The 19,347-nt window shown below is 44.4% G+C and overlaps 1 non-coding gene across 1 annotated transcript; it reads right to left on the reverse strand.

The window, feature by feature from the left end:
- Positions 1-1,750: 1,750 nt before the first annotated feature.
- On the reverse strand, positions 1,751-1,857 carry LOC128104902 (U6 spliceosomal RNA). The gene has a single exon (XR_008216177.1). It is a non-coding gene; the product is annotated as a U6 spliceosomal RNA (small nuclear RNA).
- Between the last annotated feature and the right edge of the window lie 17,490 nt (positions 1,858-19,347).

Consider the following 19,347-nt stretch of genomic DNA (forward strand, 5'->3'; position numbering starts at 1 on the left):
GACAATGGAGATTGACCATTATTCCTACTATGTGCTAGACATGGCCAGCTGCTTTGTAAACTCTATGTCAAAGCTTGTACAGTGTCTCCATATACAGATAAGGAATCTGAGATGCAGGTTCAGTAAAATATTGAGATCACCCAGGCCAGAATTTGACTCAAAGCTTGTACTTGTCTGCTTTTAGGGTCTCACTATGTAGCTCTGGCTGGTCTGACAGTCATTATATAGACCAGGCTGGCCTTGAACTCAGAGAAACCTGCCTGCCTCTGCCTCCCGAGTGCTTGAATCAAAGGCCTGTTCCTCCACACCCAGCTTTCTCTCTTGCTTTTACATATTTTTTAGGGGGAAGGGGTGTTTCAAGACAGGATTTCTCTGTCTATAGAACTCACTCTATAGGCCAGACTGGCCTTGAACTCAGAGATCTACCTGCTTCTGCCTCCTGAGTACTGGGATTAAAGACTGTCCGGCTGTTTTTTTTTTTTATAATTTAACCAATTTTATTTTATTTTATTTGTTTGTTTTTTTGTGTGTGTGTTTTGTTTTTTTGGTTTTTTTTTTGTTTTTTTTTTGGTTTTTCGAGACAGGGTTTCTCTGTGTAGCTTTGTGCCTTTCCTGGTACTCGCTTTGGAGACCAGGCTGGCCTCGAACTCACAGAGATCCGCCTGGCTCTGCCTCCCGAGTGCTGGGATTAAAGGCGTGCGCCACCACCGCCCGGCTGTTTTTTTGTTTTTTTGAGACAAGGTCTCACTATGGATCCCTGACTGGCTAGTTTAGAACTTGCAGGATAAATCAGGCTGGTCTTGAACCTGCTAACTTCTGCCTCTCCAGGCATGCACCACCACATAGAGATTTTGTTTGGGTTTGGTTTTGAGGCAGGACCTCTTGTAGCCTCAGCTGGCCTCAAGTTCCTGATCCTCTTGCATTTTACAAGTTCTGGGATTCTATGCATGTGCCACCACGCCCAGCAAATCTTTCAAGTACTGAAATATGCATCCCTCCTGCTCTCTTTCAGCCATTTAAAGTCTAATTAATATGCACAACTCCACTTTTGCTCTGCTTCTGGAATGCCTAAGCTTGCAAAAGAATTCCTTTTTTCTTCAGGCTGCCTGAGTCAGAAGCTATTAAGGGCATCTCTTTACTGTTTCTGCTCTGCTAGCCCAGTCAGCTGTCCTTGAACACAGTAGGCCACAGGCAGAGCCTGAGTGAGTCCTGGAGACTAGAAGTCAATGTTTTGTTTGTATAGAGATCTGACCAGCCTCGCCCAGTAGATAATTTTATGCCCGGAAGAGCCAATTTTGCTCATGTCTGTGCCGAACATCGTCTCTCTCCTGAAAGTCATTCATTGTGGATGTATTTATACCATATTAATCGGCTACTGCAGCTCTCCTCAGCAATTTCTGAGAGCTGCTTGTTGAACAGGTACCAGCACACCTTTGCACTCAGAACTAAAAAGCATTAATACACCACAGGCCTCGTCTTTTGGTCTTCTCTCTCTTATTTATTTATTTATTTTCCAGAATCATTGTAATAGTTCACAGGGAAGAAAGAAATCTCTCTGATCGTTTTGGTTTTTTGTTTTTTCAAGATAGGATTTCTCTGTGTAACAGTTCTGGCTGTTCTGGAACTCGCTTTGTAGACCAGGCTGTCCTCAAACTCACTGAGATCTACCTGGCTCTGCCTCCCAAGTGCTGGGATTAAAGGCATGCGCCACCACTGACGGGAAATTTTTCTCTTTTTTTTTTTTTTTTTTTTAAATATGGAACGCTTCACGAATTTGCGTGTCATCCTTGCGCAGGGGCCATGCTAATCTTCTCTGTATGGTTCCAGTTTTAGTTTACGTGCTGCCGAAGCGAGCACATGATTTTTCTCTTTTAAAGAGACTTGTTATATGGTTCTTGGGATTGAACTTTGGACTTCATACAATGGACAAATACCCTGCCATAAAGCTATGTCCCTCGAGCCCGCCTTTCCCATTCATTTTCCTTTTTTTTTTTTTTTTTTAAGGAGTAATTTTAGGTCACATAAAACTAAGCAGACAGTATAGACTCCTCTGCATTCAGAACCCACCCCCCACAATCAATACCCACATTGGAGTAACACATCTGCTACAACTAGTGAGCCTAGATTTACAAATCATTATCACCCAAAAACCATAGTTTGTGTTAGGGTTACTCTTAGTGTTCTGCCTTCTTTGTGTTCCTGTTTTTTGAGATAGGGATTCATGTAGCCCAGGCTAGCATACAACTTGATATATAGCCAAGATTGACCAGGAACTTCTAGTCCTTTGGTCCCCAACTCCCAAGCGCTGTGACTACGGGTGTGCATTACAATGTACCTTGTTGGTACACTTTCTGTGGGTTTTGACAAATGTACAATGGCATGTATCCACCCTTTTAAGAATAATATACAGAAAGCCAGTATGGTCTCTGGTATCACGGCTGAGCAAGTGTGGTGGAGGATCTCAGAAACGAGGTGTGATTAGGTGGAGCTACAGAAAATCCCAGGGAGCTTGTGACCCTGGGTGCAGACACCATGTGACTGGACTCCTGTCACCATGACATCCCTGGTGTGAGAACACGATCAACTGTTGCACCAGAGGAGTCTCTGCAGAGTTAAGACCACCTGCTCAGAGGATGAAACTGCCCGTAGTGAGCTCGGCCCTCCAACATCAAGAAAATACCCTAAAGACTTGCCTACAGCTTTAACCATCCAGTGGCTGAGAAGCTGAATTGAACAAATAGTTAAAGAGGAAATGAAAAGGAAGAAGAGTATTAGAGAGGCAGTTCCTCCATGGTGCCTAAAGCCCAGAGATGGGAGAAGAGCCTCTGCAGGCAAAGGAGCCTGTGCTGCAGGTCTCTGAGCCACCAGGAGGCTCAGGCCACCAGCAGGCCACCTTGCCCTGTTGACACCTGCCTGCTAGGACAATGCAGCTGCTTGGCCCGCAGGCCTGGCCCACAGCATGGAGCCGCTGTGGCGGCTGCTGCTGCTGCTGCTGCTAACCCTTGGTACTCACAGCGCTGGGCCTGGAGAGCACGGGGCCACTCATTGGCTGCAAACACAATGGTCACGCCAGGAAAACTGGCAGGGCATCCAGTGAGGAGGGCAGGATGGTTTCCAGCAGCCTGGAGCATGGGCAGGTCCTGCCCCCAGACACTCTGCCCAACCACACGATCACCCTGACTTTGAGCACCAACAAGATATCTGGAATGAAGAATGGTTCATTTTCTGGGTTAAGTCTCAGAAGACTGCTGTGATCCATGCTGCTGCTGGAAACCATGTTGATTGATATCCGTGATCCGTGCAGCTGCACGAAACCATGTGATGTCCCACTGGAAACCATGTTGATGTCTGTGATCTGCGCTGCTGCCTGAAACCACATTGATGCCCATGATCCATGTTGTCGCAGGCTTCTGTGGGCAGGGATGCATCTTTTACAGTGGTATTGATGACGGCAGACTCATAACTGAGAAGACACTAAAGGCTTCTGTGTCAACCTCCCCCATCCGCCTCCCCCGTCTGTCCTTCACATCCCCAGAAAAGAGAAACAGTCCAGACATGAAGCTATTGAAGACTTAAAAATTGTGATATAGACACTGAAGTGTAGCTCTTCACAGTTGATGGCTTTTGTCTCAGGGGAGGGGGGAGTGGAAGGACTCAGTTATCCTTCAGGGGCTGGCCACTGGGAGTTTGCCTAGGCACAAAAGAGTATATGGGCAACATAAATTGGAGTTGGTGTTTTTGTTTTTGTTTTCTTTTCTTATTTATTTTATTTTTTATTTTTGGAGGGGGAAGGGCTCAGGGGTGGGAGGGTGGACCTGGGAGGAATGGGAAGCAAGTGTGATCTGGATGCATTGTATGTAATTCCCAAATAATTAATAAAAAAATATGTTGGACGATCTCTGTGAGTTCAAGACCAGCCTGATCTATAGAGCAAGTTCCAGAACAGCCAGGGCTACATAATAGAGAGACCCTGTTTCAAAACAAAACAAGAAAACAAGAGTATGTTTTTTGTTTGTTTGTTTGTTTGTTTTGGTTTTTTTGAGACAGGATTTCTCTGTGTAGCTTTGGAGCCTGTCCTGGATCTCGCTCTGTAGACCAGGCTGACCTCGAACTCACAGAGATCTGTTTGGCTCTGCCTCTTGAGTGCTGGGATCAAAGGCGTGAGCCACCACCGCCCGGCTATTTAGGGTATTTCAATTTTACATTTTACCTGTAAATCTGTGAGTCATTTTTGAGTTAATTTTGTTCAAGGTCTGTGTATAAACTCATTTGTTGTACATGGGTATTGGGTGTGTCAGGTACTATTTGTTGAAAATGCTACCCTTTCTACATTATATTGTCTCTATTGCTTTGTCAAAGATAATTTTACTGTATTGCTATGTGTCTGTTTCTGGGTCTCTATTCCATCAATCTGTCTATTCCGTCACTGTACCTTGAATACTGTAACTTTATAGCATGTCTTAAAGTTGGTAATGCCACCCTTCCAGCATGTTCTCCTCCTTCAGTAGTACGTTCATTATGCTGATCTTTGTCTTTCCAAATAAATTTTGGAATCAAGCCAGGTATGATGGTACACACTTGGGAGATGGAAGCAGGAAGATCAGATGTTCAAAGCTAGCCTTGGCTGCACATTGAGCTTAAGGACAACCTAAGCTACATGACACCCTATTTCAAAAATAAAATAAATAATAAAAAATGAGTTAGAGTTGGTTTGTCAATATTTTCAGAATAACTTCTGATTGGCGTTCTTTTGAACATGTAGGGCAGAACCTACAATAAGTCTTTTTTGTTATTTTTTTCTAGGATTGAACCCAGGGCTGTGACATGCTAGACAGATGCTCTATCACTGAGCTCCAACTCCTGAGCTCAGTACTGAGTTTTCCTACCCAGGAACATAGAATCTCCCTCCTATGATTTTGCTATAATTGCTGACTACTGGAGAGGTTCTTCTTCGGTTCTTTCAAATGTTATACATAGATAATTATGACATCTGGAAACACAAACAGTTTGATTTCTTCCTTCTTGATGTGTATACCTCATACTTCCTTTTACTGTTTTCTTTCATTAGCTAGGACTTACAGTATAGTGTTGAAAACCCACCATGAAGAGGCTGGAGAGATGGCTCAGCTGTTAGAGCACTGACCGCTCTACCAGAGGACCTGGGTTGAGCTCCCAGAATCTACACTATCTGTAACTCTAGTTCCAGGGGATCTGACACCCGCTTCTGGCCCTGCAAGCACTGTATGTCCATGCTGCACAGACACATATATAGGCAAAACACCTACACACAAAAAAATTAATAAATACATAAATAAAATAAAAAGAAAAGCCATCATTAAGAGCCAGGCATGGGTTGGGGATTTAACTCAGTGGTAGAGCACTTGCCTAGCAAGCGCAAGGCCCTGGGTTTGATCCTCAGCTTCAAAAAAAAAAAAAAGAGCCAGGCATGGTGCCATATGCCTGTAACCGCAGCATTCTGGAGGCTGAGGTTTGAGGACAGCCTGGGCTACATAACGACATAACGAGTTCCAGGCCAGCCAGAGCCACATGGCAAGACTGTCTCTAAAAATTAAAAAAAAAAAAAAGTTCTATGAGACATTAATAATCTAATGATTACTTAGCATGACCCCACGTAGTCGTCAATTTAAAATCTTCTTTCTTGAAAGGCTGGTGAGATGTCTCAGTAGGAGGAGCATGCCAGACTAGGCATCGGGGTTCCCTCACTATTACAACATGGCGGCAAGAAAGAACTCACTCCTGAAGGTTGTCTTCTGACCTCCACACATGGGCCGTGGCACATGCAGACACAAGTCAGTAAAGATAATTTTTTTCTTTCCTGAAATATGATTATGTCCTGTATCACCAAGCCTTCAGTGAATTTTTTAAAAACTATTTATTTACTTACTTTGCGTATGGATGTGGTATGGGTGTGGAGGTCAGAGGACATCTTTCGAGAGTTGTTTCTCTCCTGCTGCTCAATGGGTCTGAGGGATCAAACTCAGGTCATCAGTCTTGGTGGCAGATACCTTTCCCACCTAGCCATCTCAGTAGCCCTCAACAAAGTTTGACTGATTTGTTTTTTTCTCAGTTACAGTTGACGGATACTTTTCTCTTACTGATTTATTATGGAAAGTTGAAGAAATAGACTCTGGGCTAAATACCCAAGAATGACTTCCAAAATACTGTAGAACCGGCTGATGAGCAAGTGACAGTGTTGCCACCAACCAGGAGCTCCAGAACGGCCAAGCTGTGGCCACAGCTCCTGGTCCCAAAATACCACTGCCTCTGCCTCCATCAGCACGGATGAAACAGGTGCTTCCCGGCTCCTTCTCCCTCCACAAGTGGGAGAGAAGAGCAAATAGAACCATTGCTTCCAGAGGCATGAGAAAGCTGGGCTCTGCGCGCAGTTCAAGAAACCAACTACGAAGGCGTTGGCAGGGCTTTAAACGACCCAGGTGCCACCTCTGGAAACATGCCTGATCTCATTTCATTCCTACAAGAACGCAAGGAGGAAGGGACTATAATTATCCTCCACTGACAGATGAGGACACAATGGGATGATGGTTTGAGCTTTATTGTGCTCTGGGAAGGTAAAAGAAACCTGTTCTTCCACTCTTGGAGAGAAGACAGCTACTGGAGAAGCTGAGGTGGGACAAGAGCCCACAAGAAGGGAAAATTGTTTCCCAGGGGACAGGGGACAGCATAATGAACTCGAGGACTCCCGAGGGTGTATGTCATACGCACTCCAGAGTCCCTGCTTGCTTCATCAAGCCATACTGCCCCAAATGGAAAGAACCAGAATTAACGTATGTCTTAAGGATCCTTCCTGGCTTATATCCGAACTACCCCTTTGCGCCTACATAGCACAGAACAGAGCAAAAAGTTGAAAGTTGTCAGGGAAGGCTGCCAGGGGAGGTGAGTTTGAAGCAGGTTTAGAGTAGAGATGGACTGTTGACTTGTGTGTGGCTGGCAGACCGAAGAGGGTTTCAGATGAAAGAATTCACAGCCCCTCATGCCAAGGCTGAACTGAAGGGTGCCCGACACCGCCGCACTTCAAAGCGATGCCCTTGACTGAGGATAAAGGAGGCCAGTCGGTGTTTGGGAGAAGAAAACAAACAAACCGGCAGGAAAGGAAATGGCTGCAGAAAGTCACGTGTGGCCCCTCCTGTGGTTAAAGTTTTGTGGCAGTTTTAGCTCGGAGCTGAGGAGCTGGCTCAGTGGGTTAAAAACTGCTTGAGGAAGAACCCAAGTGAAGCAGGGTGCGCAAGTGCCCCTCTCAAATCTCAGGACTCCCACAGCGATGGGTAGGTGAAGACAGGCGAATCCCCAGCAGCTTGGAGGCCGGCTGGAGTACAAAGACAAAACAAAAGAGATGACATCTGGAATGAGGTGGAATGGGAAGACAGACACCCAGGCTGGCCTCTAACACGTGTGCGTAAATGCACGCGAGCTCCCCAACAGGAGCCAAGATTAGTTTAAAAAAAAAAAAATCAGTACAGTGGAGCTGGAAAGATGGCAGTTAAGAGTGTTTCCTGCTCTTGCAGAGGACCAGAGCTCTGTTCCCAGCACCCACATCTGGCAGCTCACAGCCACGAGTAACTCCAGACCTGACACCCTCTTCTCTCTTCAAATAAAAATCTCTCTCTCTCTCTCTCTCTCTCTCTCTCTCTCTCTCTCTCTCTCTCTCTCTCTCTCGCTCTCGCTCTCTCTCTCGCTCTCTCTCTCTCTCGCTCTCTCTCTCTCTCTCTCTCTCTCTCTCTCTCTCTCTCTCGCTTCATGAGTACAGTGTGTAATGAAATTCATTTTGGATCAGCATGAAAATCTCAGAGAGCAGACCATGGCAATGGTGTAACAAATGTTCTAGGTGATTCTTAGGCCTGTCTTGATTATCTAGTCCTGAGGACCATTCTGGATTCTTAGGTCCTCCTTCCTTGAGACCTGGCCTAAGCTCCTGTCTGACCCTGGAAATTGAGGTTCCTTTCCAGCATCACTCTTTCCTAGAGACATTCGGTAGAATCAAATTATAGTTATGGGGCTGGGTGTGGTGGTTTACACCTTTAACCCTAGCACTCATTAGGCTGAGGCAGGATGGTCACAAGTTCAAGACCAGTCTAGGTACAGAGAGCATCCAAGGCCAGCCTGGGCAACTTAGTGATGCCTCATCTCAAAAAATAGAAAGTACAAAAAGACCTAGGGATGTAGCTTAAGAACAGAGCCCTTGCCTAGCATGGAATGGACCCTGAGTTCTATTCCTAGTAATACACCACACACACACACACACACACACACACACACACACACACACACACACAGAGGAAAATAGTTTTATGATTTTTTTTTTCAGCCATCTGTAAAAACAGCATTGCTGAAGCATGGAAAATGCTGGAAAAGTCCCAATGTTCTATGTATGTAAAGATGTATAGTACACAATGAATATGCTTATGTAGAAAGTGCCTTCTGCGGTCACAGCAGAGCTCAAGTTCTTGCTAGAGTGAAGGGGCCTCTCAGCCCCACCCACTGAGGAGGATCGAACTGCAAGACTGATCGTTTCGGTTAAATTTTACCTTGTGTTCATTTCTCTACAGCTGCTTGCTGTGGAATTTGGCCAGCCCACTCAAGATCCTTTGGTAAGTCTGTGTGTGCCTTCTGAACACTAGACCTGTGACCTTTGCACACATGCTAAACATTTATTGAGTGGGAAGAGCTCTTTTTCTCCAGCAGTGTTTTGAGTAATTACCAATACCCCCACCCAAAAATGGTATTCTTTGATCTACACTAAATATAAACTGGTAATGATTCATCCTGATCAGCTGAGGGCTGTCAAGCAGATAATTTAATAAGTCCATTAATTTCAGAGGGTACTAGGGCTTGTTTCTTCTTAATGCTGATTTTGATTTGTAAAGTCTATTTTTTATGATTTATTTTTATTTTATGTGCATTGATGTTTTGCCTACATGGATGTCTGTGTGGGGGTGTTAGATCCTCTGGAACTAGAATTACAGAGAGTTGTAAACTGCCATGTGGATGCTAGGAATTAGACCTGGGCCCTCTGGAAGAGCGGCCCGTGTTCTTAACCGCTGAGCCATCTCTCCAGACTCAAGTCTTTTTTTTTTTTTTCTTTTCTTTTCTTATGTTTTTCGAGTCAGGGTTTCTCTGTGTAGCTTTTGGAGCCTGTCTTGGAACTCACTTTGTAGACCAGGCTGGCCTCGAACTCACAGAGATTCACCTGCCTCTGCCTCCCAAGTGCTGTGATTAAAGGCGTATGCCACCACCGCCCAGCTTTTTTTTTTTTTTTTTTTTTTTTTAATGTTGCACTGGCTAGTTTGGAACTTATTGTGTAGAGCAGGCTGGCCTCAGACTCCTAGAGATCTGCCTGCTTTTGCCTTCTGAGTGCTGGGAAGCACGTGCCACCATGCCCAACTAAAGTTTTATTTATTTATTTAGGGTTTTTTGAGACATAATTTCTGTGTAACCCTGTCTGTTCTGGAACTCACTCTGTAGACCAGGCTGGCCTCAAACTCAATCTGCCTGCCTCTGTCTCCTGAATACTGGGTTTAGAGGTGCGTGCCATCATGCCTGCTTAAAGTTTTGTGGGTTTTGGGGTTTTGAGACAGAGTTCTCTGTGTAACAGCTCTGACTGTCCTGGAACTCTCTTTGTAGACCAAATTGGCCTTGAATTCAGAGATCCTCTGACCTCTGCCTTCTAAGAGCTGGAATTAAAGCCATGTGCCACCACTGACAGACTTGTTGTTTTTAAACAGATGGAAAAAGAGCTTTTTAAAGTGGTTTCAGCAAATCCATAGACTTTATCCGATGAGAAAACTGAGCTTCAAAAACAAGAAAAGAAACAATAAAAAAGCCGGGCGGTGGTGATACACCCCTGTAATTCCAGCACTTGGGAGGCAGAGGCAGGCAGATCTCTGAATTCAAGGCCAATCTGGTCTGCAGATCAATGTTGTAGATTGTTATCTTAAGGTGTGTTACTTTTGTTTATGTTGCATTTGTTTTACTCTGTGAAGCTGTGTTACTGTGCCTGTCTAAAACACCTGATGGTCTAATAAAGAACTGAATAGCAAGGCAGGAGAAAGGATGGGTGGGGCTGGCAAGCAGAGAGAATATATAGAAGGAGAAATCTGGAAGAAGAGAGAAGTAGCCAGAGAAGGAGGAGGACTCCAGGGTCCAGGCACCCAGCTACAGAGCAGGCCACGGAGTAAGAATAAGATTTACAGAGTAAGAGAATGGGAAAAGCCCAGAGGCAAAAGGTAGATGGGATAATTTAAGTGAAGGAAAGCTGGCAAGAAACAAGCCATGCTAAAGCCGGACATTCATGATTAAGAATAATTCAAGGGCTGGAGAGATGGCTCAGAGGTTAAGAGCACTGGCTGTTATTCCAGAGATCCTGAGTTCAATTCTCAGAAACCACATGGTGGCTCACAACCATTTTAATGAGATCTGGTGCCCTCTTCTGGCCTGCAGGGATACATGTAGGCAGAACACTGTATACATAATAAACAAATCTTCAAAAAAAAAGGGGGGGGGGCTGGAGAGATGGCTCAGAGGTTAAGAGCACTGGCTGTTCTTCCAGAGGTCCTGAGTTCAATTCCCAACACCCACATGGTGGCTCACAACCATCTGTAATGAGATCTGGCTCCCTCTTCTTGCCTGCAGGGATACATGCAAACAAAACACTGTATACATAATAAATAAATAAATCTTTAAAAAAAAAAAGAAAGAAAAAAAAAAAAGAATAATCCTCCACGTGTGATTTATTTGGGAACTGGGTGGCGGGCCCCACAGAAGAGCAAATAACAAACAACAGAGAGTTCCAGGACAGCCTGGTCTACAAAGAGAGTTCCAAGGCAGCCAGGGATACACTGAAATTCTGTCTCAAGGAAAAAAAAAAAAAAGAAAGAAAACTGCACTTCAGGGACAATAAAGGTTTTCGGAATCAATAAAACAGCCGTGTGGAAAATGTATTACTCAACAATTCGTACAGCTGACAGGCAGAGAATATATAGAAGGAGAAATCTGGAAGACAGGTTGTTGTCTTTTGTTTCCTTTGTAATCTGGTGATCCAAGGACAGTATTTGAGTCTGGAACCGAAAACCTGTGAACGCCAACCCTCTGTTTAGTGCTTAGTCAGGGATATTTGAGAATCATTGCTGCCCCCTGCTGGAAAGAAAACATTTCACAGGATCCAGAGGATACATAGATTTTTTTCTCACTGAGTTCCACCTGCCTCTGTATCTTGAGTGCTGGGATTAAAGGTGTGTACCACCACTGCCCGGCTTGGGTGGTTTAAAAAAAAAAAAGCTATTTATTTATTTGTGTGTGTACACTCAAGTGTGTATGTATGTGTATATGTGCGCATGCAAGTGTGTGCTCGTATGTATGTATGTATGTATGTATGTATGTGTGTGTGTGTTATTTTAGACAAATTCTTGTGTAGCTCTGGATGGCTTCAAACTCACTTTGCAGCCAAACATTACCTTTAATGTCTGGTCTTTCTGCCCCCACCTTTAGTGTGGTGGGATTACAGGGTATGCCACCATGCCTGGTTTGGGTGGTTCTGGTGGTGGAACCCATGGATACTAGGTAAGCATGCATCGTCTGCCAACTGAGCTATGTCCTCTGCTTGTAACATATAAAAATGGTAATTCCTGAGACTAAATTTTTAGTGCCATAGAAAGACATAAAAAAAGCCGGGCGGTGGTGGCACACACCTTTAATCCCAGCACTCGGGAGGCAGAGCCAGAGTTCGAGGCCAGCCTGGGCTACCAAGTGAGTTCCAGGAAAGACGCAAAGCTACACAGAGAAACCCTGTCTCGAAAAACCAAAAAAAAAAAGAAAGAAAGAAAGAAAGACATAAAAAGACAAGCAAACTCCTTCCTATATCTATTCAGTTTTCCTGTGCTAAATATTATTAATAATTCTTTTTTTTTTTAGCCAGGTGGTGGTGGCAAACACCTTTAATCTCAGCACTCAGGAGGCAGATGCAGATGGATCTCTATGGGAGATCTCTATGGCCTCTTGGGGGCCAGCCTGGTCTACAGAGTGAGTTCTAGGACAGCCAGGACTGTTACACAGAGAAACCCTGTCTTGGGGGAAAAAAAACCCCTAAAATAATAATTCTTTTTCTTTCTTTCTTTGTATGTGTACATGTGGGGTATATGTGCATGTGTTTACAGGTGTGTTCACCCCCATTTTTTTTCTTTTTTTTTTTTTGAGACAGGGTTTCTCTGTGTAGTTTTGCGCCTTTCCTGGAACTCACTCTGTAGCCCAGGCTGGCCTCGAACTCACAGAGATCCGCCTGCCTCTGCCTCCCGAGTGATGGGATTAAAGGCATGTGCCACCACCACCCGGCTCCCATATTTTTTCTTACAGACAAGGTTTTTATATGTAACCCTGGATTGCCTCAAACTCTGCTATCCTCCTGCCTCATCCTCCCAAGTGCGGGCATTACAGGCATGGGCTCCCACACCTGGCTCAATCTGATACTTTTAATGAAGAATGGGTCCAGGTGTTCAGTAATGCTGTCATTTCCAAACCTGCTCGGGCATCAAGAACAGAAGGTCCCAGGGAGTTTCACTGGGAAGCTGTGGCTGCTTTCTGTGTGCTCCACTCTCATCTCCCAGACGGGGAAGGGAGCAGGAATCTGAATACTGCAGGGCTCCTCCATGATTCCGATGCACAGAGCACACTGGCGACAGTCCCCGTTCCTCCCCTTTCTTGCTACACAGCGGCTCCTGTATCCTGATCTACTGTAGTTACTCACTGGTTGTTCACCAGATGCTTATCAGGTGTCTGTGCCGCACAAGACCCTGTGCTCTTCTCCCAGAGAACAGATAGACCTGGGGGTGCGGGGTGGGGTCGGGTGTGAATTCCGACATCGCCAAGGGTGGTGGTGCTGGGGGTGAGTTTGTTGGTGTGGGTGTTGGCAGCCAGCTGGGGCTCGAGGAGGGAGCCTGTGTGGGTGAAACTCAGGAATCCTGTGGCACTGCAGTTACAGAAAAATTTCAAGGCCCAGCCCAGGCCTTCGTGAAACACTTCTGAGTCTGACAAAGGCAGAGCCAGCTCCAGCTCTAGATCTTCTGTGGCGAGGGTTGGGGTGGGGCGGGGGCAAGGCACAGTCCTCCGGGCCCTTCTAAATCAGATAAGACGTAATGTAGATGAAACCCGGGTGGGAAATGCGCCACAGACAGCAGATTGCAGTCGTAAAAAGAGATGACAGATTTCCCTGTCACTCATGACCCACCCAAATGTCACGTCCTCTGGGCTCTTTCCCTGGCATTTCCTGCCCAAGTGGGTGTTGTTTCCATGTGCTCTGTGGCACTTGAAATATAACAACAAAAGGGGGAATAAAACATTACTACTGCTGCCTGAGGCTTCTTGGCTCTTCGTGCCTAGCTTCTTTACTGTGCCATCCTATCTGACCTCTCCCCAGCACAGGGGCACAGGGGCGTTAAATGACTAAAGACCCCAGAACTGGTCAGTCACGTGGTCTTCACAGTTTTTGCTTGCATACTCAATTAACTTTCAAATTACTGTAGCCCTAGAAACAGGTCTACACAGCAAGGCCTCTTAATTCATAACAATGGTGGCACTTCAGAAAAGAAAGTTTGTGTGTGTGTGTTTAATATGTATGTTGTGTGTGCCTACAGGAGTTGATGTGCATCACATGTGCCCAGGTATCCATGGAGACCAGAAGAGAGTGTCAGATTGCCTGGAACTGGATTTGCAGGCAGTTCCATGTTGAGAGCTGGGAACTGAACACAGAATAGTGTGTGTTCTTAAACGCTGGACTGTCTCCAGCCCCAGGGGATATCTATATCTATATCTATATCTAGATATAGATATAGATATAGATATAGATATAGATATATATGTATATTTTAATGAAGGGCAATGAGTTAGATACTCACAGAGGAATAAAATGTATCTGAGCCCTATTTTATGCTATTCTCAAACATCAAATTTAGATTAGATGAAAAGATTATTGGCCAGGCGGTGGTGGCGCACGCCTTTAATCCCAGCACTCGGGAGGCAGAGACAGGCGGATCTCTGTGAGTTCGAGGCCAGCCTGGTCTCCAAAGCGAGTTCCAGGAAAGGCGCAAAGCTACACAGAGAAACCCTGTCTCGAAAAAACCAAAAAAAAAAAAAAAAAAAAAAAAAAGAAAAAAAAAAGAAAAGATTATGCCTAGGGGCTGAGGCTGTAAGCTCAGATGGTAGAATGCTTGCCTAGTGTGTGCAAAGTCCCGGGGTTCCATCCCCAGCACTGCACAAAACCAAAGTGGCCATTCATGCCTATAATCCCAGCATCAGGGAGGTGGAGGCAGGAGGGTCAGGAAATCCATACCTGTCCTTGGCTACATAGTGAGTTTGAAGCCAGTGAAGGCTACTCGAGATTGTCTTTAGAGGCAGAAGCAGACAGATCTTTGAGTTCAGTCTGGCCTACATAGTCAAGTCCTGGCCATGCATGGCTACATATTGAGACTTGGAGATGGGAGATGGGTTGTGGGGGTGGGGCGACTTCTCAGCTAGTAAAAGCACCTGCCACACCAGCCTGGCAACCTGACTTGCAATCCCTGAAGTCTCGTGGTAGAAGGAGAGAACTGACTCCTGAAAGTTGCTCTCTGACCTTCACACACACCATGGCATGTCACACATCCATCCTCTCTCTCTCTCCATCATCATCATCATCATCATCATCATCATCTTAAGACTGAAAGGTCAAACTTTATAGTTTGAGGGTTAGGGCAACAGGTAGTAAAGTGCTTGCCTCGCAAGTACAGAGACTTGAATCAGATCCCCAAAACCCTTGTAAAACTCTGGGAGATGTTTACAATACCAGTGCTGAGAAAGTAAAAACAGGTGGATTCTTCGGGCTCACAGCTTGGCCTAGTTAGTGAGCTCTGGGCTAGTGAGAAATCCTTTGGGCTTCTGGAATTGTCCTCTGGCCTCCACACATACCTGCATATACACTAGTACACACACGCACACGCATGCACACACACACACACACACACACACACACACACACACACACACACACGCATACAGGAGCGCGCAAGCATATAGTTTGCTTTTTAAAGATTTTTAAATTTTTTAATTATATGCATGTAGTGTCTGCATGTGGGTATGGTGCCATGGGGATGACCATGGAGGCCAGAGGCTTCTTCTGGTCTCCAGGTGCTGGAGTTACAGGCAGATGTGACCACCCACGAAGGGTGCTGGGAACTGAACTCGGGTTCTCTTCAAGAGCAGCAAGCACTCTCCGACACTGAGCCATCTCTATTTATCTTAGAGCCAGCCCCCTATTTATCCTTGTTTATTTGTTGGTTGGTTGGGTTTTTGAGATAAGTTTTCTCTCTGTAAACCAGGCTGGCCTGGCCTCAAACTCAGAGATCCACTTGCCTCTGTCTCTAGACTGCTGGGATTAAAGGCCTGTGCCTACACAAGCCAGGCAGGGTCCCACCCCTAACCGAGAAGCTATCTGCAATTGCTCTCTCTGGCAAAAGGAAAATCAGTTTTCTCCAATCAGTTTCTCCTTACTTGGCATGCGTACTCCAGAGCAGGCCCCATGCCCTGGAGAAGCAAACTCAATAGTCATTTTGTGGACTTTTTGTTTCATTTTACTTTATTCTGGCTTTTTAAAATCTTACTGGTCTTCTGCTTGTTTATTTTGATTTGTGTTTTTTTTGGAGGTTTTTGTTTTTGTTTCTTGGGTTTTTGTTTACTTGTGTTTGAAAGAAAAAGAGAACAAGACATAAAGGTAGGGAGGTGGGAAGAATCTAGGAAGGATTTAGGGAAGGGAAAAACATGATCAAAATATATTGTATGGAAAAAATTCAATAAAAAAAATTTAAGGGCTGGAGAGATGGCTCAGAGGTTAAGAGCACCGACTGCTCTTCCAGAGGTCCTGAGTTCAATTCCCAGCACCCACATGGTGGCTCACAACCATCTGTAATGAGATCTGGTGCCCTCTTCTGTATACATAATAAATAAATAAAACTTTAAAAACAAAATTTAAAAAGGCAGTGCCACCACACCTGACCCCCTGTTTATTTTATTATTATTATCATCATTATTTTAGTATATATATATGTGTATGAGTGTTTTGCCTGTGTGTACATATGTATACCACATGTTTGCCTGATACTCTTGGAGGTCAGAAGAAGGTGTTGGATCCCCTGGAACTGAAGTTATAGATGGTCATGAGCTACCATGTGGGTGTTCTGGGAGTTGAACTCAGGTCCTCTGAAAGAGCAACAAGTGCTCCTAACCACTATGCCATGTATTTTATTTTATTTTTTTTTTGAGACAGTCTTAACTATGTAGTTCAGGCTGACTGTGAACTTCTAGCATACCGCCTGTCTCTACCAACTGAGCAGTGATCACATGTGTGTGCCACTACATCTAACTAGCAGACTTATTTTTAAAAAGAGAATAAAAGATAACCCATAGAAGCCTTGCTTGGAGAGATGCCCAGCAGTTAAAGAGCATGGGCTGCTCTTGCAAAGGACTCATTGGGTAGCTCACAACACCTGTAATTCCAGCTCCAGGGGAGCCAACACCCTCTTCTGACCTCCACAGACAGCTCTACTTACATGGAAACACACACACATGTAAATATAATTTTCAAAATTGCTTGTTTTAAATATAAACCAGAGAGTGATTGATGGACGATTTTTTTCTTTTTTATAAATAATTTTAAGTGATTTACTTATTTTTATTTTATAAATGGTGTTTGTCTGCGTGTATGTCTGTATTGGATCCCCTAGAGCTGCAGATCATCTAGATCCAGATGAAAGGTGTTTTCAGCAAACCCAACTGCATTCTCACCACACTGTCTCTAGGCTAAAATATAAAGGAGAGAGAGAGATGTGTTGGATGGAGTAAATATTTTGGAAGCAAATTTGGCTTTGTTTTCCACAATAAAGAAAAGGAACTGCCACCTAAAATTATGTATCCCTCTCCACGAGCAATCTACAGTTACATCTGAAACTTTTACTTTTACCCGCCTTACCACTTCCTGTCTCCTCTCTCTACAGTCCTCCAGACTTCTATGGCCTACCAGTGGCTAGCTCTGCCCTCTGACTCCAAGCAAGCTTTGTCAGCACACAAAATATCACACATCTGTAGCTGGAGCTATCTCCAGTCCCGCCCGGGGCCAGCAGCCACTCAGACTCAAATAAACACACAGACGCTTATATTATTTATAAACTGTATGGCCGTGGCAGGCTTCTTGTTATCTAGTTCTTATATCTTAAATCAACCCATTTCTATTAATCTATAAGTTGCCACGTGGCTCATGGCTTACCAGTATCTTAACATCTTCTCATGGCGGCGGCTGGCAGTGTCTCTCTCCTCCTCCTTCCACTTCCCACAATTCTCCTCTCTCTTTGTCCCGCCTATAGTTCCTACCTGGCCACTGGCCAATCAGCACTTTATTTGTCAATCAATCATCCACAGCACAGATCATTTCCCCCTTTTTGTCTAAATAAAAACAAAGGTTTTAACTAACATAGTAAAACTATATACAATAAGTACAATAACTGTATACAAATAAACACAGGTAAGAATTACATTAACAATGTCTAGTCCATTTGCTTTGACAAATTCAGAGAAAATACTCTATTTTGTATGGCCTTCCAACATATGGCCGAAATTTCCACATGAAACCTGACAAAACTTGAAGAAGGATTCTAGACACACAAGAGCAGAGTCAAGCATGGCTTCTTGGTAGCTTCCTTTTCTCCTGTGGGCTCAGTTTGCTGACAGTGAGCAGAGGCACTGTTCCTTTAAGAGAAGGCTTTCCGGCTCGGAGGTAGTGGCAAAAGTGGGCTGCGTGCTACTCGGTGGTGGCATCGGCCCTAGAAACTTCCCAGAGTTGGGGCAGTAAACCTGGCTCCCCAAGCTGGCAGTAAATGAACCTCCACTGTCATGAGACTAGCCTCTCAGGGAACCCAGGGGGAGGAGTCAGTCACTTCCTACCTCTTCTGTTCCTCCATCCAATAGGCCCATGATCCTCTCTCAGCCCCGCCTTACCACTTCCTGTCTCCTCTCTCTACAGTCCCCTAAAACTCCATGGCCAGCTAGTGGCTAGTTCCTCCCTCTGAATCCAAGCAAGCTTTATTTGTCAGAACACAATCAAAATGTCACACAACAGCAGCCTTTTTCCTAATTATCCAAAACTGGCAAGAATACAAATGTCCATCAGCAGGAGTATGGATGGGTAAATTGGGGGCCTTCATACAATGAAACACAATACTCAGCTATAAAAAGGAACAACGTGGATAGAACTCAAAGACATGTGCAAAAGAACCCAGACAGAAGACTGCTTCATGTGAGATTCTGTTTATAAGAACTTCAAGAACAGAGGAAACTAATCAACTCCCTTGTCATTTTATCTTACTGCTATCAAATAGGTTTAAATTTAAAATAAGACTTAGATTGGGGAATGTGACTTGTAGTTAGAGATTATGCTTAGCATGTTCAAGGTCCAGGGTTCTAATCTCAGGACCCAAAAATAAAGGCTACATAATGAGATTTTTGTCTCAAAATAATTAAATTATATTTGGATTTAAAAATAGACTAAAGCCGGACGGTGGTGGCTCATGCCTTTAATCCCAGCACTCGGGAGGCAGAGCCAGGTGGATCTCTGTGAGTTCCAGGCCAGCATGGTCTACAGAGTGAGATCCAGGACAGGCACCAAAACTCCACAAAGAAACCTTGTCTCTTTAAAAAAAAAAACCAAAAAAAATAGACCAAAGGTTTAAACCAAGCATTACCAAGTCAAGTTTTCTGAATTCCTGGGAATCAGGCATGCTATGCAAGCCCTCTATTAACTGAGCTACAACCCAGCCTTTAATTAATTAATTTATTTTTTGTGTATGTGCTGCCTGTGTGCATGCAGAGCCCACAGAGGCCATTGGATCCCTTGGAACTGGAGTTACTGATGGCTGTGAGCCACTATGTGGGTCCTCAAGAAGAAGAACTAGTGTTATTTGTTTGTTTTGTTTTGTTTATTTATTTATTTATTTATGAGCAGAGTTTCTCTGTGCAACAGCCTAGCTGTCCTGAACTACTATGTGACTCCTCAAGAAGAACTAGTGTTCTTTATTTATTTATTGGTTTTTTTTTTTTTTTTGAGACAGAGTTTCTCTGTGCAACAGCCCTCCCTGTCCTGAAACTCGCTCTGTAGACCAGGCTGGCCTCAAACTCACAGAGATCTGCCTGCCTCTGCCTCCCAAGTGCTGGGATTAAAGGTGTGCACCACCACCACCCAGCTTATTTTTTATTATCTTATCTTATCTTATTTATTTATTTATTTGGTTTTTCAAGAGA

Source organism: Peromyscus californicus, unplaced genomic scaffold (genome assembly GCF_007827085.1).
Source record: "Peromyscus californicus insignis strain IS unplaced genomic scaffold, ASM782708v3 Scaffold_8__1_contigs__length_139910024, whole genome shotgun sequence".
Classification (NCBI taxonomy): Eukaryota; Metazoa; Chordata; class Mammalia; order Rodentia; family Cricetidae; genus Peromyscus; species Peromyscus californicus.